General features: G+C 37.6%; 1 long non-coding RNA gene across 1 annotated transcript; it reads left to right on the top strand.

Moving 5' to 3' along the window:
- The first annotated feature begins 2,447 nt into the window (after nt 1–2,447).
- Nucleotides 2,448–5,683, top strand: LOC133821495 (uncharacterized). The gene is made up of 3 exons (XR_009887624.1): nt 2,448–2,662; nt 2,745–2,823; nt 5,491–5,683. It is a non-coding gene; the product is annotated as an uncharacterized LOC133821495 (long non-coding RNA).
- The last annotated feature ends 377 nt before the right edge of the window (nt 5,684–6,060 follow it).

The raw sequence follows: 6,060 nt of genomic DNA, 5'->3' as shown, positions 1-6,060 counted from the left end.
TAGGGTCGATGTAGCCACGTCGCAGGAGAGAATTGCTTCCTTAGAGGCGGATAAGACAGCTATTGAGTACAGGTCCATAGACCGCGCCCTTTACGGTGTCTGGAGGCAGGATCCCAACTTTGATTTTTCTTCTTTCAGTGAGAATGCCGTTGCTCGAGCAGCCATGTGGAGTGCCCATGGCAGGAGGCCCTGAGATCTTCATATCATCATTTCTGTCAGCTATCCCGCTGTGGGCGTATCCTCATCTTGAGCCTTTGTAATATTATTATAATTATTTTTATTTTGTAACTCTTTCCATGTTACCAAGACTCCTTTTTCAACATATATATACATGTGTGGTTATTTATCTCTTATTCCTCTGTGTTTGAGGTCTTTTTGAGCCTGGATGATGGGGTTTGGTAGGTTCCCCTCTTTTATTTACCAGGCTAGAGGTCCTTTGGATCCCATGTGAAAGGGTTCAATGGGACCTTTTTTGGTGCCTCTTGATTATTTCTATAAGGATATTTTGACCCCTTGGGTTCTAGCTATCATTTTATACACTCTTCCGCGCGCTTATTATTTTTTGCGAGAAGCGTCCTTCTCGTCATTATTCATAGTACTATTTTTGCAATGGTCTCTTTTAGGACCCTTTTTGGCTAGACGGCTTAGTGGCCGTTCTAGGCTTATTGGTGGGTGCTCTCTCTAAGGTCTTTCCTCTTATGGGAGCATCTTCCTTTATTTGGAAGTGTGTTGTTGTTTTTTTTGTAAGACCTTTTGGCCTCCTTGATGTTCATAAGGGTAGCTAATCCTTGTGAACCCAAGAGATGCCTTGTAAGGTCCTCTCTCCATTTTATATATATATAAGGACTTCGTTTAAGGCCCTGATATAAGGGGTCCTTTTGGGATCCTCCTGCTACAGGGTCCTTTTTAGGATCCTCCTGGTGCATAGGGTCCTTTTTAGGATCCTCCTGTTTGAGGATCCTTTTTAGGATCGTGGTCCCTTTTAGGGTCCTCCTGATAGAGGGTCCTTTTTAGGATCCTGGTGCTAGGGATCCATTTTTAAATCCTCCTATTTGCTGTATGCTTTATCTTCACGGGCCACTATTGCCCCCCCAAGTGTCTGGTGAAGTTTACTTCGGCAGGCACTTTGATTGATGCCCACATAAAGTAGAAAAAATAGCGTGCGATGATGTGACCAATTTCATTCATAGAATTCAGGTTACAACGATACATATAAGACTTACATAAAAAAGAAACTTACACCTACTTGAGAGCTTATCTAAGTAACCTCTTTGATTTTTGTCTACCAAGCTAAGATAACATGCAACACGCTGAAAACCGATACTGCTTGCAATGGGTGTGAGCACCTCACTGGTAGTACTTTCTAAGGTGCTCCGCATTCCATGCTTAAGGTATGACGGTGTCGTCCATGCGCACCAGCTTATAAGTGTTTGGGGGTATGCACTGAGCGACTTGGTAGGGCCCCTCCCAGTTCGCCCTTATCACCCCCGCCCCTTGGTCTCGCGTGTTGGGGAGTACCTTTCTTAGCACCAGGTCGCCAACTCTGAAAGTTCTCTCTCACACCCTCGAGTTGTAATACCTTGCTGCGCACTGCTGATATACCGCCATTCTCATTTGTGCCTTTTCTCTTTTTTCTTTTAGCATGTCCAAGCTCTCAACCAGAGCTACGCGGTTGGCCTCGTCCCCGTACGCCTGTATCCTGAAGGAATTAACCTGCATCTCAACTGGGAGGATGGCCTCGCATCCATATGCTAAGGAGAATGGGGACTCTCCAGTGGTCGTGCGCGGGGTAACGTCCTACGTTTTCGGGTACCTTTAAACGACTCGGGTCGGGATTTCTCCCCTGGGTTAAGAATATTATTTTAAATAATATTATATTTTGTTTGGAAGTATTCCATGAGTTATTGCTAGCCAAAATATGAATTTTGTGATTTTAAAAGTCACGATAAGACTTTCGGTCCTAGACCGACACAAAAACCCTGATCGGGTAAAAATCTCGGAAAATAAAATGAAAAATCATGGCAATTATATTTTGGGCATAAAATACATTCATAAAAGTTAAAGTTTGGTCAAAAATAATAAACCTAAAAGAAAATGGAAATTTTAAGGCATTTTGTGGTAAATGCCTAATTTTGCCGAAATTGGGAATTTTATTCCATGAATGGACCTTAGGTTAAATTTTATTATGTGATTAATTAAATTAAATGTGAGAGACATTAAATTTAATTAATTAATGTTAATTTTGGTGATTAAAACTTAATAAGAGTGAAAAAAGGTGTCAAAAGCCAATTTGGACTTTTCTTCTTATGAAACCTTTATTAACCTTTATTAAAAAAAAAAAATTATTAATGATCACATATATGGCAAAGGGTGGCCGGCCATGTGGTCTTTTAGAGTTGTGTGAACCCAATTTTATAAAATTCAAATCCCATTTAATTAAGAAGTCAAGTGGGCAAGTGGGTAGAAAAGCACTCAAGTACTTTGTGATATTTTGAAGAGTTTTGTGAGCAATTCCCACACTAAGAACCGATCACTCTCCCTCTCTCATTCACTCATCTGATTTTTTGAGGACCTCTCAAAGTGTTCCCTCAATATTCAACCTCAAGAACACCAAGGAAAACTTGGAGGCTAAGTCTTGGTGTAGGAAGTATTTTTCCCTAAGGTAAAGCTTCACTAAACTAGGCTTTTGTAAAGTTTTAAGCATAGAGTTTCAAATAGCTAATTAACTATGTTGTTGGGGGAAGTTGGTTAGGGTTTTTGAAAGGTTTTGGAGGAGCCAAAGCTAATAGGAAGGTCCAAACCTTAAGCAAGAACACCAAAGAGGTAAAAAGTTTACTTTTGATGATTTTGTTGTAGGGTTTTTAGTTTTAAGCATTATTTTGTATATCTAATGCTTAAAGTTTCTTGTTGGTGATGTAATAAGGTTATGGTAGTTGTTTAATAATTTTTATGATGCATGTGTATTGATTTTTGAAAATGGGAACCAAAACCCCCAAGGGTTTTGTAGGATACCCTAAAACAAAACATGTTTTGAGCTGTGACTTCCAAGGGGTCAAGCAGCCACTGTATATTGGTTTTGTAAAATTAAATTGTACTGTGATGTTTTTGATATTGAGTACATAAAATTTAGCTTTTGAAACACTAAAAAATGTTTAGAAATGAGTAAGTTATGCTATTTCAAAGTTTAGGTAAAAAACTGTTTTTTCGTATTCTTATTTTCGGAACCAAGTTTGGACAGCCACTGTATAGGGCAAATGAACCCAGTTTTTTCTAAAATTTTGTGGACATATTTCTGGCATAACCTATTATTCCACTGTAAAATTTGGTAAGAAAATATTGAACGGTTTGAAAGTTATTAACTGTCAAAGTTTGGAAAAAATAAGGACTTGAAAATAAGGTCATTTTTACCTCATTGTTGGAAAATGATTTCACCAATAAAAAATGCTCATTTTGACCTAAGATTTTACAAAGACCTAAATGGCATAACAAAAATGGAATTGGGAAATTTTGGTAACAATTGGGAAAGTAAATTTCAAGTTATGAACTAACGAAGTATGTAGTTAAAAATGTGAAAAATAGGCTTTTCACACTTAGTGTAAAACTGAGATTTTGGAACATAAGGTAAAAAGTAAAATTTTGCTTATTTCAAGATATAAATTGGTAAGTCTTGAAATCATATTTTCACTAAAATTACCCCTTTGAGTTTAAATGAATTATTTTTATTAAAGAGTTTTTATTCTTTCTAAAAATAAGAGATTTAATTTATTAATAGTTAATAAATTAAAAGAGGGTTTAAAACCCTATATTTTGAGAAAATGATTAAATGAATTATTTTTCTAGTAAGTAAAAATTGATTAATTGCTTTTGGAAAATTAATTAGTTAAGATGAGAAATTTATAACGGTTTTCCTAATTAAGACAAATTAGGCAATTTTCTTAAATCGGCTTTTAGATATTAAAACCTTAAGAAAACTAAAAGGAAAATTTAAAGAGTTTATTTTCTTTAAAAATAATTAACGAATTTATTTGTATTTTCTGGATATAATACCGGCTAAAATCTTACATATTTTAACCGACTAGTCGAAAGTGCGGGTTAATAGCGATACCTTGAAAGAATAAGATTTTTAGCGGGCTGTGGGGAAATACCATTGTGATACCCGAGCCTAGGTATCGAGACCTTAGGATAGGTCTCCTCGAGACTTAGGGTTTAGTCTCGAATATTTTGTATGACTTTCGTTAATAGGTTTAAAACCAAATAAGGATTATAAATCCTTACAAATGACTTTTATTAAAATGACCAAACTGCCCAAAATAATAATAATGAATTATGAGTGCCATAATTAATCCGAGTATACTGTATGGATAACTACAGTATTGGCTAAGCGTAATTGGACTGAACGTTGGAGGGTGAAAACCTGCTGAGCGCTAAGGACTCCAAGTAAGTCAACTTATATTGTATGGCTGCAACATGAAATGATTATTGTCTTGTATGTTAGTATAGGGATACATGCACATATATAGGCTGTCATAGAAAGTTGCTTAGAGACGTTAGTCTAGTGAGTGCTGATTTAGAAAATATGAACGGTAGAAGTTCGTCATATCCTAGACGGTTGATCCCCGTCACACTGCTTGATTTTATTTATGTCCGGTTCATTACCGCGACGAGTGGCCATGAGATGAGGATAAGCTGGTTAAACCTAGGGGTGCCAAGATAAATGGGACCTAGGGGCCCTCATGCTTACTTAATCATTGGACGGTTAGAATCCGAGCAAGTGCTCTGATAAGTTATTCCCAGATAGCAGCCATGAATATTGGCCATTTAGTGATAGTGCCTAGAGATACTAGGGGTTGCCAAGATTGAGTGAGGCTGAACACCCTAGGGGCAACTACTCACCAGCACCACTGATTAACATAGAAGTCTCCGTAAAACCGTGTAAATTGGATTACACTCTTGAATATGTAGCGATGCCCTAGGTAACACGATAGTTACCCTTGATGAGAATATTTATTGGCTAGATCTTAGTGTGGAGACTCGGTTCTCTTTTACAGATTAGCAATTATGTTGGAGGGCGCATTACGCATGAATTGTTTGAAATTGTCGAGCGTTGGTCTCGAATTATGTTGTGATATAATATATCTGCTTGCTCTGGGATTTTCTGAGTGCAGGGATATAATTGTTGATAAGATATAGTTGTGATATAATATATCTGCTTGCTCTGGGATTTTCTGAGTGCAGGGATATAATTATTGATAAGAATTAGCTGTGATATAATATATCTGCTTGTTCTGGGATTTTTCTGAGTGCAGGATTTTTATGAATTAATTTATCATTGGTTATCAGGCATGACCATAAGTTTTCCAGGACGCTTTAGCGTTCTTGAAATTGATTGTGTAGGGTCCGGATGGGTCCGGAGCCCTAATTCTCTACATGCTTTGTTTGAAAGTTGATCTTACTAAGCGTTTTCGCTTACCTAGTTGTTTCATGTTGTAGGTAAGTGCAAGGGCAAGGCAGAGCAGTGAGCGCTGGAGCCTTCCTTACAAATGTACATGTGGACCGACGTTTTGGGAAGCCGTTTTATTTTTGGAAATGTTGTGTAATTTTCCTAAACTAGGCTCACTCTAATCTTTATAAAACATGTTTGTAACTAAATGTTAAGTATGGCCATACGACTTTTTAAAAAGTTTTTTTTTCTATGGGTTTTTGAGACATTTTGTTAAATGAAAACATTTATATTTCCGCATTATCGAGTCTTGAAAATCTGGGTCGTACAGATATGCTCCCTGGTATCTGTAAGATTCGTATAGAAAGTGTAAGCTGTCTCCCTATGACTGCTCCCCCGTTTGGTCTTTCTCTGTTGATCATCCCTCGACCCTTCATATGCACTTTTCTTCTTCGCTCCATTGGACCCTTCATTAGCTGGGGGCTTTACGTTGGACTCCTCCTTTCCTGCCTTTAAGTTTGCATGGCCATCCTCCAGACGAATGTACTTTTGCGCCCTCTCGTAGAAGTCATCTAGGTCGGTGACTTCCCTCTTCAGCATATTATCCCCCAATTTGGCCT

The sequence above is a fragment of the Humulus lupulus genome, chromosome 3 (genome assembly GCF_963169125.1).
Source record: "Humulus lupulus chromosome 3, drHumLupu1.1, whole genome shotgun sequence".
Lineage (NCBI taxonomy): Eukaryota > Viridiplantae > Streptophyta > Magnoliopsida > Rosales > Cannabaceae > Humulus > Humulus lupulus.
The sequence above is the reverse complement of the archived record's forward strand: the minus strand, read 5'-3'. Positions and strand labels throughout refer to the sequence as shown.